This window comes from Crotalus tigris, unplaced genomic scaffold (assembly GCF_016545835.1).
Source record: "Crotalus tigris isolate CLP2741 ecotype Arizona unplaced genomic scaffold, ASM1654583v1 scf7180000024453.458620722:586385, whole genome shotgun sequence".
In the NCBI taxonomy this organism is placed as follows: Eukaryota; Metazoa; Chordata; class Lepidosauria; order Squamata; family Viperidae; genus Crotalus; species Crotalus tigris.
The window spans coordinates 30,042-47,646 of NW_024100622.1; the positions used below are offsets into that span (position 1 = coordinate 30,042).

Here is a 17,605-nt window from a genome sequence, read left to right on the forward strand (position 1 = left end):
GTGACCCATTGGAATTATATATTCTTGGGACCCAGTCCAAACATTCTTTCCAGTACACTCTCCTGATGAGGTAGAATATCAGGACTTGAGGGAGAAGTCATGATTTCATCCATTTAAACAAACCAGAATTATAAATGATGTGAAAATGCCGTATCCAAATAGCTGCTATTTTATTATGATTTAGCTTTATCTTTATCCTTTAATATCTTTATAAAAATGAATACAGCCACGTGTAATTTTTAAGAAGCAAAAACTGCATATTGAAAAGTAAATGTGAATTTTAAATATACATAGTGCATTAATTGACATCCTTGTGGTTTACAAATTTGAGCAATTGCTATTGACTGTTAGTGAGTTCCATTATGGCTGAAGTGAATATTCTTTAATTTCACTTTCAACTTTACCCTAGTTTAATTCTTGGCAGTTTTCCTCTCCATGTAGATGGTTTGGCAGTCATTTTTTCTTTCTCCTGTTCCTGCATAATTTTTTCTAGCCAAGTATGGATTATAGACTGCATGTGCTGAATGTGATGTTATTACAGCAGTCAATAACTGTTAAGGGCAAATAGGGGAAAGAATGTAAGTCAGTGATAGAGCACATACTTTGCAAAACAGCGCATCACAAATATAGTCCCTGTCATCTCTAGATGAACTCAGAAAGAATTCTGTATGAAACCCTGAAGAACTGCTGCTACCTTCGTAGTAATAGAGATACATATTCAAAGTCCTCCGGTTATGATGGCAATTGAGATCAAGATTCTCATCGCCAAGTGATGCAGTCATATCTTTGGACAGTTGCTAAATGAATGAATGTAACTTGAGGACTACCTGTAGTCCAGTGACATGACTCTACTTAAGGCAATTGTCTGTGTTTTAAATGAAGGTCATGGTGGTGGTGGTATGTTTTTTGAGCTTGTTTTTTAGCTTCTGAATGTTTCCTCGCTAGGCTAGGTGATATCCTCAGCAGAACTTTGGTTGAAGGGTCTTGTTTCAGTTCTTCACCACTTTTATTGATCTCAGGGGGTCATGTGGTCAGCAGTTAATGTGACCGGCTAGTCATGCCATATGACTGATCATGTGGCTGGCTGGTCATTGTGTGTGAAGATCACCAAGTGAAGAGGTTGTCGGTGCTGTTGTTGGATGGTTGCTCAATTGATTCAGCTCCTTATGGGTTCCTAGGCTGGCTCCAAATCAACATGTTATTGATAGATCCATTGGTTGAATGCCAGGCTTTGATGAATTCACTTGCATGGTGTGTGGTGGCATGGCCAATGATTTTTGTTCTGTTCCAGTAGAACTGGTGTTGCTTGGTGTCAATGTGGATCGAGAGATCCCACAGCTCATTCACAGTGAGAATAATGCTTCCAAAACTGTATTTATAGGAATGATCAGTATAATCAATAAGGAATCATTGTAACTATTAAACATACAGTACATGAAATTTCAAAATGTCTATGATTTGCTATGATTAGTGGCAATATTTCTATCTTTGTTCTAGCAGTATATTACAACTAGCTAAGGCAATATATTATAATAATTAAAATTTATATTTTTGGGTGAATGGAAGACTAGAAGCAATAAACTATTTTGAAACAAGTGTGTGCTTAGAACACTTTTTGTGTGTTCTTTACTACTTCTGATGGAAAAATTTGCTAAATGAAAGTTGGGAAAAAATTTTATATGATATTATCATTTCCATGTGAAATGTTTATACTAGCAGCCAGTCCATGAACTAATTAAAAGACGTATTCAGTTCATTCCCAGATAAAAGATGTTGGATGTTTGTAATTGTAGTCTTGTTTTCACTATGAAAATAAAGCAACATGCTGCAATATAATATAAACCAAGAAAGGAATAAGGCTTGATTAATTCTCTCAATGAAGTATTATCTCATTATACTTAGTATGAATGTAAGTAGCAGCTGTTCATGATATGGCATTATCAAATTTAATAAAGAAAGGTAAACATTGTAGTTTGTTACTATGGAAACAGAGGGAGTGAATTATCATTTGGAAAATGAGGTGATGGGCATTGTTATGGACATTTTTCAAGGGATCTTAAATACTGAACATAAAATTGTCATATTAAAAGCAGGTTGTTTTCCTGAGATGAATGCAGGTTATCTAAAGCCTACTACCACTTCAATTCACTAAGATAGTTAATAAAAATGAAATGGATCTAATATTATAGATTTGGTTAAATATTAGAAAAGAAAAGAATTCTTAATATTTATACCATTATTCATGTCACTTCTAAGAAAATAAAGCAAAAATGACATTTTGTTGTATTCCAATTCCCACCAATTGCAGCCAGCATAACCACTGATCTAAAGAGGGGAGAGAGCTCAATTACTATAGAAATATGGTACCTTGAATGCAAGGGGAGATAGATGCTAGTTACCCACCACTATAAAAACTTACAGATGACTTTGTTCCAGTGACACAAACTCAGCCCAATTTAACTCACAGGTTTTTGTTGTGGGAAAAATAAGAGGAAATAATATGCACATAGAACATACAATAACACGGTTGGAAGGTACTTCTTCTAGTCCAAGTTCTGCCATTCTGGACAAATGGTTGTCCAATCTCTTCGTGAAAACCTCCAGTGATTGAGCACCCACAACTTCTGGAGGTAAGCCATTCTACTGATTAATTGATCTCACTGCCAGGAAATTTCACTTCAGTTCTAGGTTGGATCTGTTTTAAATGATCTCCCATCCATTACTTCTTGTCCTGCCCTCAGTGCTTTGAAGAATAGGTCCACCCCCTCTTCTCTGTGACAGCCCCTTAAGTATTGGAAGATGGGTATCGTATCATCCCACTTCTTCTCTTTGTTATATTAGACATACCTAATTCCCACAGCCATTCATTCTATGGTTTAGCCTTCAGACCCCTTATTATCTTTGTTGCACTCTTTCTAGAATTTCAACAGCTTTTGTGTATTGTGATGACCACAACTGGATACAGTATTCCAAGTATGGTTTTACTAATGCACTATAAAGCGGTATTAACATTTCATGTGATCTTCATACTATCTTCTGTTGATATAGTCTAGGACTGCATTGGCTTTTTTTGGAATCTGCAGCATACTGCTGGCTCATACTTAAGTACAAGACCGTATTTTTCTCATCACTGAACTGCATCTTGTTAGAGAGAGCCCAATGCTCAAATCTGCCAAAATCCTTCTGAATCTTGAGTTTATCTTTCAAAGTGTTGGCTATTCCCCCCAGCTTGGTGTCATTTGCAAATTTGATGAGTTTCCCTTCTATAACGTCATCTAAATCTTTTATGAAACTGATAAAGAGTACTGGTGCTAAGAAGTACCCCTCTACAATACTTCCCTCCATTTAGATGAAGTGCCATTGAGGGCTATACAATACATTGGATACAGTTGGTCAACCACTTGCAAATCCATCTTGTGGTGATGTTGTCTATCCCACATTGTTCTTTCTTACCAAGAAGTAGGCTATTGTCTGTTTTTGAAATACCTTCCTGAAATCTAAGTAAATTATATCCACAGTAATTCCCTAATCCACTAATTTAATCATTTTATCAAAGAACGTAATAAGGTTTGTCTGGTGTGATCTGTTTGTAACAAACTCATATTGATTTCTATTAATAGCTTTGCTAATTTCTAGGTGCTTGCAAATCCATTGCTAGATTATCTTTTGCAGGATTTCTGCAGGTATTGATATCAAGCTGATTGGTCTGTAGTTTCCTAGGTCCATTTTTCCCTTTTTGAAGATTTGAGCCACATCAGCTCTTTTCCAGTCATCTGGTATTTCCCCAGGGCTCCAGGAGCTTTGAAAGATTTTGTTCAGTAATTCTGAGATCACGTCTGCCAGTTCCTTCAGAATCCTGGGAATCTATCTGGTCCTAGTGATCTGAACTTGTCTAGAGTGGATAAGCGTTCTCTTATCATTTTCTTGCCTATTTTGATTTGTATTCCTATTCTGTCTTCTACAGTACCATTTTTTGGTAGATTTTTGCGTAAAGCCACAATTAATTAATTAAGTAAGTAGTTCCACTTTCTCCCTGTACCTGTCTCCTCTTTGCTATCTTCTTCCATTAGTGGACCAATCATTTCTTTGATATTTTTCTTGTTTTTCACATTTTGAAAAAAACATATTTTAATTATTTTTGGCTTTTGTTGCAAGACTTAGATCATTCTAAGCATTAGCTTTCCTGACTTCATCCTCCTGATTTGGCCTTAAAATTGTCAAGTTTGGGAAACACTGCTCTAAATGATAGTCCAACCAAGCAAGATGTCTAAATAGTGTGTGGATGGAAATGGGTAGATCAGGTTTTCATTTATTTCATTTTTACCCTAAGGATGGAGAATGTTTTTCATCACAATTCCAGGAAAAGTTTCATATTCCATTTATTGAAACCAAAAGTAAATTAGATGTATAAACACAAAGTTTATTAACACAAAGTCAAAAACTGCATATAGTACAGTACTTATCACTCTGCAAATCTACCTAGAAATTGAAAATTTCAAATAGAAAAAGTTGCTTCTCTCCGTAGACATGAGTCACCCTAGATTGGATGGGGCTTCTTCTGACATAGGTCTGTATTGGATTACAGCCATCTTACATAAAATTAAACAATGTATTTGCCACAAATTATGCCATCCTTTTTCCTAACAATAAATAACATATACTAAAAAACTTTTTGTATAGAATATTTGGATAAATTGCTACTGTACACTGCAATGCTAAAATTCAGGTTTGAGAAGAAATGTGTTAAAGAAAGCTTATTCCTGGGTGGCAGTATTATAAAATTCCAGTCATCTTAAACAGAATTAAGTTGCACAAGCCCATTGCAATACTGCAACCACTTCTGAAAAAAAAGACCAAAAATCCTTTATCTCTCCTGTTGGCTTATTTTTATCATTAAGAACTCCCGAGGAAAAATGTATTTCTGATTTCTATCTTATCTTTTAAACACCAGAAGTTTACCAAAGACAGCTAGGCTTACTCAGAAACCTCTCCACTTTGCTTTTGATCACTGCTCAAGAAAATAATAATTTCCTAAGATTCTTGATATAGGATAGCTATCCTTCAACTGCAGATTGAAGGCCAAGTTAATTATCTAATTGCCTTTGCCCTTAATTGTATTCAATAAAAAAAATAACTCCTTCATGAATTACTGCCTTGTCATGCCGAAGGGGCATGCGTAACTCAATGAAGCTATGAGCTATGCCATGCAGGGCCACCCAAGACAGACAGGTCATAGCAAAGAGTTCTGACAAAATGTGATCCACTGGAGAAGGAAATGGCAAACCACTCCAGTATCTTTGCCATGAAAACCCCATGGACAGTACCAAAAGGCAAAAAGATATGACGCTGGAAGATGAGCCCCTCAGGTCGGAAGGTGTCCAATATGCTACTGGGGAAGAGCAGAGGGCTAGTACTAGTAGCACCAGAAAGAATGAAGTGACTGGGCCAAAGCCGAAAGGACACTCAGCTGTGGATACATCTGGTGGTGAAAGGAAAGTCTGATGCTGAAAAGATCTTTTAAATGGACTCCAGAAGATGGTAGAGAACAGGAAGGCCTGGAGGAACGTTGTCCATGAGGTCGCGATGGGTCGGACACGACTTCGCAATTAACAACAACAACAACAAAATAATACTTCTAGCAATATAAAATGAGTGGAGAATAAAAAAGAAAGAATTTTATGAAGTCTTTCAAAGTTACTATATTAGGGGGGATGGGGAAAGAGCAGTATTCACTGCAGAACACACTTCAAAGACATGATTCATAGAAATGCATGGCAGAAAAATCACAGAATTATAAAATTAGAAGATTTTATCAATCCCTGCACTGAGAACCTCTGACAAAAACCTCTGAAGATCTCTGACAAGAGAATTTGTCACATTGTGAATTCCATGGCAGATCATTCTATAATGTGGAATATTCTTCCTTGTAGTTTTAACCAATTGATCCTGGTCTTAGGATTTAGGTGTCCTAATGGACCACCACTTGCAGGCAGCGTGCCGCAGCTGCCAAAAAAGCCAATACATTAACAGAGGATAGCATCAAGATCATGGGAAGTGATAGTACCACTTTATACTGCATTAGTGAGGCCACACTTAATGCAAAAAGATGCTAAGGCCCTAAAAAGAATACAAGGAAGAGCAACTAAGATGATAAGGGGAATGCATAAATTATGAAGGGATGGTCAAGGAAACTAGGTATGCCTAGCTTAATGAAGAGAAAAATTAGGGGTGACATGACAGCTGTCTTCCAATACATGAAGGTATGCCGTAGAGACGTGGAGGTTGATTTATTCTCCAAACCTCCTGAGGGTAGAATAAGAATCAATGGGTGCAAGCTTGTTAAAGAGAGATCTAACTAAGGAGAAACTTCCTGATAGTGACAACAAATAATAAATGGAACAGTTTGCCTTTCAGACTTGTGGGGCACCATTGCTGGAGGTTTTCAAGAAAAGGTTGAATAGCCATTTGTCTGGGATTATGTAAAATCTCCTGCCATGAGCAGGTGGTTGGACTAGAAGACCTCCAAGGGCCCTTCCAACCCTCTGGTGCTATGACAACAGAGAATAAATCCACCCATTTTTCTTTGTGATTACACTTCAGATACTTAAAAGTTGCTACAGAGATGGGAGATACACTGTGAAGAATAGATAAGACATGACATTGGGTTGTTTCAGTCTTGGTCTTATTATTTGCTGTAATGAAGGAATAGCAAAAAATAGTGGCCTAATCAGTTTAAAAAGGAACTTGTTCTAAATATAACCTTCCTCGATGTTTAATAAAGTATCAAAGATAAGATATAGCAGCATTTTCTTCTGGAATCTTTATATAACCCAGCCGTTTCCATGAGGTTCTGGCTAAAACATATATACCATAGTATAGGAGAGAGCATAGTTTAAGAAAGCTCATGTGCAAATAATATATAACCCTTTATTATTAGTAGTTTATAATAATAATAATAATAATAATAATAATAATAGTAATAATAATAATAATAATAATAATAATAATATCTGTAATACCATCAAACATCCACATCTGCCTATCCCAGGTCCTGGGTAAGGACTCGATAGGTAGACAAAATGCCAAATACAGTCTGAACATCTGGCTGACTGTGCGATGATCAATAATAATAATAATAAAGTTGGAAGGGACTTTGGAGGTCATCTAGTCCAACTCCCTGCTCAGGCAGGAAACCCTATACCATTTCAGACAAATGGCTATCCAGTCTCTTCTTATAAACTCCCAGTGTTGGAGCATTCACCACTTCTGGAGGCAGGTTATTACACTGTTTAATTCTTCTAACTGTCAGGAAGTTTCTCCTTAGTTCTAGGTTGCTTCTCTCCTTGATTAGTTTCCATTCATTGCTTCTTGTCCTGCCTTTAGGCACTTTGGAGAATAGCTTGACTCCCTCTTCTTTGTGGCAGCCCCTGAGATATTGGAACAATGCTATCATGTCCCCCTTCATCCTTCTCTTCATTTTCTTAGTTTAATTATTATATTACAGTATCAGGTAGCTGCAGTAACATAATGCCAAGTTAAATACAAAAGAGAGAGAGAGAGATTACAAAAAAAATCTACCACATAAATAAAAATCAGGTACAAAAACATTGAAAATCTATCATATATAAGGAATATACCAGATTAGAATCTATTGCTGTTAAAATAAATCATAAAATCCAATCGTATTTGATAAAATTGTGGTTCCCCTTCCTGAAATCTTATTACTTTATCTGTTTTTTTTCCTAATGTAACTTTACTAATCCTAAAAGCACACAAACAGGCACGCGCATGTAGGCGGTGCTAGTGTGCATGTGCATGCGCAAATGGGTCATACGTGCCCATGTACATGCAACACACTGGTGCACATGTGCATGCACAGACTGGCAGCAGTGCTAGCATCCCCGCACATGCGCAAATGGGGCTGCTACTGCCTGCGCGGTGGTGCTACTGCAAGTGAGGCAGAGCTCGACAGCTATTCCTGGGGCCCAGTGGCCAATAGGCCACAAGCTGGTACCAGGCTGCAGCACATAGGTTGGGGACCCCTGGTGTAGTAAGCAGGTTTACCTTTGTTGAAGCAGCCACAAATGACAGGCAATTGGCTACTCAAGTTAAGTATTGGTTTATTCATCCCCCATAGTGCCACAACTTCCAACTAGTTCTAACCAACTGGACTCACTTCCATTCCAGCTGAGTACTTGGGTGAGGAGCCAGGAATTCATCCTCCTCCAAGAAGACTAAGAGGGTAGGTTACAAGATACAAGATCTAAACTACTTGGGACTAGCATACATGTAAGACCTTCTTCACCAATAAAGACTTGGCTAGTCATTAAAATATTTATTTATTTATTAAATTTATATGATGCCCATCTCACCTAGAGGTGACTCTAGGCAGCTTACAACCAAATAATTGGGAAATTCCTACTTCATGTACAAAGAACTAAGCAGAGAGTTATTTTATTCAGATACTATATGCTATAGCTGCTTACAAATGGGTCTTATTACTGAAGTGCTCATACTCTGGAATGTTCCTGAAATTTGAAAAATGCTCACAATTTAACATTTTACATGCATGTTGAAAATGTACCTGCTTCCTCAGTATGAATATTAGGTTTTCCCCCCTCCCACTTGTATAATGAATGTTTTATTAAGTATTGCTATTATTCTTTAATGTATTCTATTATTTGCATTGGAAGCTACTTCAAAGTTTCAGCATATTAAATAATGTAAAATATGTCAAATAAATAAAAAAAATACATGCTACAGGCAAACTCATTGCTTTACGTGCTACATTGTGTAGAACATCTCTGGGCCTCCATCATTCTTGATGGCTGTCTAGACTGAGTAGGATTGATAAGAGCTGGAGTCCAACAAAATCTAAAGGATCACAAGTTCTTCAACTCTGACATAAATGCTGAAGGGAAATTACTTGCCAACATGATTTTCCTAAGAATATCTTAGATGGGCATACCAAGGTCCTCACAATTCAGTGTACAAGCAGTATTCTAATATAGAATTAAAATCATATTCTGACTTAGTAGTGCTTGCTTTGAAAACAGCTCATGAGGTCTTAATTTACACATACACATATACATACCCAGTAGAACCACATTGCCTGTCTTGCACCATATTATCAAGTGAACTTTCACCCACTGAACGAAGGCTAAGATTTCACCTGAGCAATCTTTTTTACTGCTATGCAATTTGTATGGACTTTGACTAATGATTTTTATAACCTTTTAAACAGACGATTGCCATAGTCCTTAGTACATATTAGAAGTTCTCAATATCATGTACTGAACCTATGTTGTTTATTTGTTTGATTTTGCTTCTTCATGACGTCTTAATTTTCTGTGTCTGAAAAGAGTGCCTGATAGCAGATGATAGGAGGCAGCCACAGATAAACAGCATAGTAAGGGACACTGCTGATGTGTTAATTCTGGACAAACTGATAATAAAGATTAAAATGCCATAAGAATATTTAAAACTTATGGCAAGAAACACAACCTATTTCTGCCCAAGTAACAATCATTTCCTATACATATTCTGCTCTGATATGTTGTGATGCAATTGCCCATGCATTATTCAGAGGGCAGAATTCTTGACATTGATTCACAAGGCTGAACAGAATGAAAATTATGTCCTGAATGTTATAAATCCATAACATTAAAAGATTCACTAGGGTGACAGTCTGGGGAAAGAATCAGACAGCTGATGCTTGCATATACAGCATGACAGCTGTTACTAATCTTCTGGAAAAGAGTCTGAGTTTTATTTTAGGAAAAGAAGGTGTGTATGTGTGTAAGTAATGTCTCATCAATAAATTAACTTGCAGACAGTAATTCTCAGATTGTGTGTGTGTGTGTGTGTGCATATACATGCCTTCGTGTCAATACTGGCTATTGCTGACTGCCTGAACTAGTCCCTGCAGTTTTCTTGGCAAGTTTTCCAGAAGTGGATTCTGTGACTGGCTCAAGTTTTTGGGAAGAGAAAGTGGCTCTCAGTTCTTAGATTATATCCTTGATATTTTTGTCCACTGAAAATCCACTAACAGGTTAAAAAATAAGATCCTTACCATAGTTAAAGAAGAAAGAACCATCACAGATTTACTCAGAAAAAAAATCATTTATTTCTCAGAAACCTGTCCAGTATGAACACATTCAAGATTGTAAAGCAATGTCATCAAAATTGGCAATTTAACACAAAATAGCTGCATAAACATATCAGTAATTTCTAATATTGTGTATAAATAAAAAGAAAGGGAACAAATGTAATTGTTAACATTTTAAAGGATTAAGCTGTTTTTATATTATGGTGAGTCATGGATTGTTTTAACTTGTATTGAATAAATCATATTGGCTGGGTTCACATAACGCAGTGTTTCTCAACCTTGACAATTTTAAGGCATGTGGATTTCAACTCCCAGAATTCCACAGCCAGCATTGCTGGCTGTGGAATTCTGGGAGTTGAAGTCCACATGCCTTAAAATTGTCAAGGTTGAGAAACACTGACATAATGCATTTAAGCCATAAAGCATGATTTATAAATCACAAACACTGGAGTTTTCCAACACACAATTCTTAAATTCAACACGTTATGCATTATATTAATATGATGTATGAAGCCAAGTGAAAAGATACCAGCCTGTTCTCTTACTGGTCATCTGGATTATATAAAACTCCACAACTAGGACATGATTGCAATGGCATTGTACATTTGCATTTTGCAGAAACTGGTATTAAAAGTATACTATCTCTAAAACTTGATAAAATATATAGCCAGTGGTGGGATTCAGCCACGTTGCACCAGTTTGGCAGAACCGGTAGCTAATTTTTTTGTTGCCCAGGCCAGAATGGACTTCTGGAAGCGGGATCCACACAAAGAACCGGTTGTTCGCATATTTGTGTATAGCCATTAGGAAATGATATATATCAGATATACTGATGGCCTTATCTCACATTGGCCAAAATCTGTCCTCACAATTTCTTATATAACTACATTTTGTAATTTAAATATGTATGGTGCAAAGATAAGTTTATTTTTAGTTGTTCCAAATCACATCATCTCACTTCATTGGATAACCATAGTTTCTAGTACTATGAGATAAGGATGCATAATGCATAATTTTTATACTTACATTGAATTCCTGCCTGATTCTTCCTGTCACTAAATTAAAAAGTCATAAAAGCTGTGATCTTTCTTTACACAGCACTTGTGCTAAGAATGCATTTTAAGGATAAAAACAGAACTGAGATTATTGGCCTCATTATTTTCTTACTCTAATTCACTTTCTGTTTTTAAAATATTGCTATAGTTTCTGAAATAATATTATAATTGTTACATTTTGATTTTTATGGAGGTTAAAGTTTCACTTTATTTATAATAAATAATAGTTCCCTTTATATTTTAATTAAGTGCAAATTGTATTACACTGTACTGAATTTTATTGAATTTGACCTTAGACTATTAATGAATATTAATGGTTCTCATTTCAAAAGCATGTAAAATTACAGATTGCAAATGAAAATATATATAGTAGCTCACAATAATAATATTTTTAAATAATATCAGTAAATTGAATTGCTTGGAATTCATCATCTATTTACTGTGTTACTCTGATCTAAAAGAACCATTGAACTTAGCCCAAATTCAATGTTAATTGTAATTTTTTCTCTTTTTTCTCTAAAAAAATGTTTATTAGGGGAATGTAGGCCATCAGAAAGTAGTCTGAGAAGTGTGCAACTGTTTTAATTGATATCTTTTCATTTTTCTGTATGTGAATTTTGATTAGTTTAAATTTGTTTGTTATCTGCAGATAATGGAAAAATGATAAGCCTTTTTAATAAATAATTCTGCTTCTTAATTACATTATTGGTTTTGCTACTTTTATTATTGTTGTGTTTTGAATGTTATTTCCTTTCGTCTTCTCACTCTCCTTCCTGACTTTTAAGACTTAAATATATCAGCAGTTATTTATCTACAGTGTACAAAGCCCAACAGAACCCTGGCAATATATGATTTCATTATCCAACCATTGAGGCATTCTGATTAAATGTTTCATATTTTTCATATTGTTGACTTTGGAATCATCAATCAATTTTTATTTGATCCTAGACTAGCAAACAGACTTTGAAATAATAATATATATATTTCTGTACATTATTCTTTTTTAAAAAAAAGACTGGATCACATTCTGCACTCACACATACAGAATATACAGAATAATAAAGTTGAAAGGGACCTTGGAGGTCTTCTAGTCCAACCTATATCATTTCAGACATGTGGTTGTCCAGTCCCTTCTTAAAAACTTCCTGTGTTGGAATATAATATACTGGTTTTGATTTGTTATGTGATGTGAATCCAGCCGTTTCTTTTGACTGAATAAAGTACTCTACGTGATGAAGACAATCCTCCAAATTAAAAACTGGCAACATGTAGAGAATAACAGACTCAGTTTTTAGAAAATGAGAAGCTGAGTATAAAGTTAATCTCTCTTGTAAGATTCAGGTATTCCTTTAAATCAGTGGCTTCTTGAATGAACCATAGTTTGATTCATATAACGTGTCAAAATCATAAACTGTAATTTACAAATCACAGAACTTATATTTATATAGTGCATCAAGCCATTATATAACCCAAAGCTGTAATACTTCATTATAGAGGTTCAGACAATCTTGCATGTACCCCTTCCTCAAAAGTCCAAGACAATGGGCACAGCTGTTTGTTCAAAGGCCTTTTGTTTGCAATGTCAAGGTTTTGATTGTATAGATGTATCTTCCAACTTAAACTTTGCCATTTGCCATAGGACACACTCAGGGTATTAAAATTGTAATTTTAAGTATGATGGAAAGGTAGGGAAAATGTGAGTGGATATATGTAATGTTAATAAAAATGTATGTGAAATATTTTTTTTTTTTTTACTATGCCTCCACGTGCTCCACATGTTACTTTTTAGAATGTGGTCCCTAGAACACAACTTGATCTTGCTATGCACCTCTGACTTAGTGGTGCATAATGGGGGAAACCATGTGTCACCATGCTTGTTTTCTCCTGCATAAGTGAATAGTTATCATTTATTTCTGAGGGAGGAAAGATATATACAAAATCCCTTTGCTAGGAGACCTAGCAGTAAATACACCATGGTAGACATGGCACCTTAGTTTGTCAAATAAGTGGAAACTGTTGGCAAAAAAGATGAGGAGTTCCATTACATGGGAGTTGGCTCTGCAAAGTAAAACTTAAGCTAACCTTTAAACAAAAGTGAACAATTAAACTCATTTTTTTATAATCAGTTTGCTGGCTTATGCAGTGAACTATTAAAATAATTACCAAGTTAGCAGAGTGATATTTCTTCATTTTTGCTAGTTAAAAATTATATTATCTTGTGCCAAGAATAAGTTGTAGCCTATATTGTGCTGATGTAAATGCAAGAGAAAGTTATCTAGCACTCTTCCATTACATTTAATGGCTATAGTACTTAAGACTAATTTACTTTTGAGTCATAATGCTTAGGTTGTAAATAAATTTGAGCAGAGGGTTTATATGAAGGTTTCACCCCTATGCACACTTATATGGAGACTTTTCTCAGTAATAAGCAGAATACACAGTCATTGGTAGTATTCTGAGCATTCTGAATATTTTACTCCAAAGTAATGGATCAATATATATATTTGTGCCAGGAAAAGAGTGAAAGAGTTGATTTAAAAAGTCACCAGCACTGATAATGTATCTATTGATCAGAACAGGGTATTGTCTAAATGTCATGTATTTATGTGAATGTTGGCTGTTTGTATTTAGCACATTTCCATTTTAGGATTATATTTTCCTTATCTCTTTTATCTTGGAAATAGACCTTACATTTTACTTTGATTTGGTATGATGTAGGGATAAGATTAATGAATCTATCTATCTATCTATCTATCTATCTATCTATCTATCTATCTATCTATCTATCTATCTATCTATCATCTAACTTCATCTACCTAGAAGAGTAAAACCACTATTGTTTTAATTCTGTATTCCTTTTATGGAATACTTTTGTAGTTTTCTTCTACACGCTCAGCCTTAAGATAATGATCTTGGTGCGATTAAGCAAAGCTCACACATCATACTAAAAAAGCACTGTTTGTGAACTGTTCAGTAAGTCATATTAGCCTGTTTTATAATACAGGGGTTCGTGCCTTTTTGTAAACCAGAAATCAACCACGTTATGCTTTAAATTTAGCATGATATGATAGCTGCTTGAAATTGTTCTGCAAGCAGCAAGATCTGACTGCTGGCACAGTGACAGATTCTATTACAAATCAGGGCTGTTTCTGAAGGAGGCAGAGAGGTCGCGGGACTTATGGAGCGAAGGAATTGGATGAAGCTGTCGGCAGGCCCAGAGGAAGAGAGAGACGCCTTTGGAGGAGTTGGAGGCTGCAGCATGTTCTAGGGGCAAAAAGGAGCGAGGCCCCTTTAAGAAAAAGGTGGAAGAGACAGGATGAGAAAAAGAAAAGGAGGCGAGGTTGTCATGCATGAATACAAACTAATTTGATGGCTAATCCACATGGAGCTCCATTTCCATCTGCCCTGTTTGCCATTGTTCACTCCTTAGAGACTAAAATGGATGTTCTGAAATTTGAGCTGGCCACGAACAAGGAGTGTATATTGGAGGTGGTGGCCCTTTGAGAGCTGTATGCAACAAAATTTCATTTTGATGTGTGCTGATTGGTGTACATTCAAAGTGACAATAAGGTAGTTGTAGTTGTAGTAGTTGTTATTATATTACTATTACTACTACTATTATTATTATTTACAAACTGAGTCTGAATCTACAGAAGTTACTGCCTGGGAAAGATATTGCTTTGAACATCTTTGGGCTCTTTGAAAATATAAATAAAAGTAGATAGCATATATTATCTTAAAAGAGAAAGACAGAGGGAGCCAGTAAAGTATAGCAATTAAGATATTGGATCAGCACCTTGCAGGACAGGTTCAACTTCACTTTCTGCCAGAAACATTCAGGGAATGACTTTGTGTACTCATTCGGTTCGAGTACAGAGCACTATTGATGTGGGGAAAAAGCTCTGAGCTCATAAAGGAGCAATGGAATATAAATCAAATAATCCATTTATAAATACTTACTTAAAATTTTATTCTTGTCCCAAACAGCACAATAAGACATACATAAAATATCATATTTAATAAACTTTAATAAATTTGGCTCAACATATTGAAGATTTAAAAAAAAAATTTTGCCTATTTGTTGATTCTCATTTTTTGAGCTAATATAGCAATAATGGCAGGTCTGAACAGGTTGGGATGCAACTAGTACACAAATTGATTATAAAATATTTCGGTAAACAAGGGTACTAGGAGTTGAGGAATGAGACTTTTTTTAGTCTACATAAGTAAACTATTTTCTTTTGACTTTTACATTTGATATGCAGGTGTACATATCTAATTCATTTTCACATAGTTTATTTTGAAGTTGTAATTATTATTTTGACCTTTTATTGTAAACTGACATGGAAAAAATATGAAGGAGAAGTTAGTAATAACAATAAACATACAGTTTTTTTTTTTTGAAACAATCCTTCCCCATCAGTTCCTAAAATTAGCCATTTGTCTGACAAATTTGAGCTGTGGAAAACTACTTTTGTCTCAGTGTTATCCAACATCTGCAGTCTGCATGAAAGTCTAAAAACCTAGAGAATGAAGGAAATTATGTTTATAAATCATATCAAAGTTTTCCTTTCATCTTTTTTCCCCCTTGCTTACTCCTGACTTATTTTTGATCTTCAGGATTTAAAAGCTCACCTGCAAAAACAGGTTCTGCTCCAACCAGGGAATTCTGTCTGGCGTTTGTGTTTTATCCATTTCAGTAACAAATTATTTTTGTACTTTTTGAATTGAAAAATGGCAGGGTGAAGAATTAATACAGTGGTTTTCTTTTTTTAAAAATGGCAACTTTAAGGGATGCAGACAGACAGCATTCCTCATGCTAGCTAAGGTATTCTGGTAGTTGAAGTCCACACCTCTTAAAGTTGCCAAGCTTAAAAATACTAAACTTTGTGGAAACAAAGGAAGCAAAAAAGCTGTTCTGAAGAAATAATATGTCACAATGTCCTTTCAGATCTCAACAACAAAAATAAAACAAAAAAATGCATGTAAATTGTTCTCAAGGCTGTGAATTATTCTGATCTATTTTGGGATGTTTGCCATATAAATATAACCAGAACATCAGGCTTTCTCATGTATCAGTACTACCCCACAGAAAGGCTTATGAGCTGAACCCCCTTGCATTCTATGACTGCTTTTGCAATATTATTTTCCAGACAGTGTTGATACCGGAGCTCTTCCAATGCCTTGATCCTAACATATCTGGCGGATACCCATTGGCAAAAAACTGTTTCCTATGTTTTGCCATTAGCTGTTTATCAATATGAGTTGAACCTCTTACCCATTGGACAGATCCTGATGCAGCTTCTCTACTGTTTCCTCATAAGAGGGATGACACACACCCTAAAGATAAACAATAGTGGTCTTCAGAAGTTAACAGAGTCAAAATGATTGTTGCAACAGTGTGATCAAGATCATGCCCCATTTTTGTATGACTCATAATTAGGGGATTTCATCCTGTGGCTGCATCTGCCTTCTTGCCTCTTTTTAACCTACCCTTGTGGATACTCCTGATAAATACAAGAATCCACAAATTGGACGTGCACAGTATGAAAGGTTAAAATAAGTTTGGATAGTTTGAAGCCTTATTGCACATACAGCATGCAGACCTAGCTAACATGGCTAGTTAATGGTTGTTCATAAGGTGACCAACCTTCCTCCTTTAGGGAGGACAGTCCTCCTTTTGTAAGTTCTGTCCTCCCTCAAAAAGTGTCCTCCTACATGTCCTCCTTTTTGATATTTGAAGACTAATCTGCAGGGCTTTTTTTTCAACTGGTTTCATGGTGGGTTTTTTTTCAACTTTTGCATGAGCTGTGCTACTCTCGCTATTGGTTTTTGAAATCCAATAGGAATTGCTGCTGAACACACCAAAACTCCCGGCTGGCAAACTTTGCACATGCAAGTTGTCTGCAGCGAAGGCGAATTGGCAGGAACTTTGCACCCCTCCCTGCTACCCAACTACACCATCTCCTAGTTAGTCCCAAAGATACCTGGAGGAGACTGGAGCGGTGATGCCACGGTAAGTTTCTCTTGATCTTCGGCCCTGCTAGAGCAATAATGTTGATACTCTAGCTGCAGCACTTGCCATAAAATTCAATATGAAGGATATTTCTTGTTCAGATATTTCCAATATATTGTTAGAAGATGATACATTGACAAAAATATTTAATGGAAAAGTACTCATTTAAATAATAATTAATAGGCGTGTAAGCATAATTACAATATAAAATGTTATTGTTACATTGGTTTTTATTATGCATTTATCATATTATAGTGTATTCTGTATTATTGTTGCAATGAATAAAATGTTTCTTTTATTTACGATATTTTTTTCTTCAATTTATTTGTGTCCTCTTCATTGTAAAAAAGTTGGTCACCTTATTGTTCAGCATATCACAAGAACCTAAAAAATGGGAAAAGTTGAATAAATTATGATTGCTAAGCA

General features: G+C 35.5%; 1 long non-coding RNA gene across 1 annotated transcript; it reads right to left on the minus strand.

Annotated features, from left to right (window-relative positions):
- Positions 1-15,461: 15,461 nt before the first annotated feature.
- LOC120303062 lies at positions 15,462-17,205 on the minus strand. The gene is made up of 3 exons (XR_005555338.1): positions 17,151-17,205; positions 16,442-16,503; positions 15,462-15,686 (listed from the first exon to the last, which is right to left on the minus strand). It is a non-coding gene; the product is annotated as an uncharacterized LOC120303062 (long non-coding RNA).
- Positions 17,206-17,605: the final 400 nt, after the last annotated feature.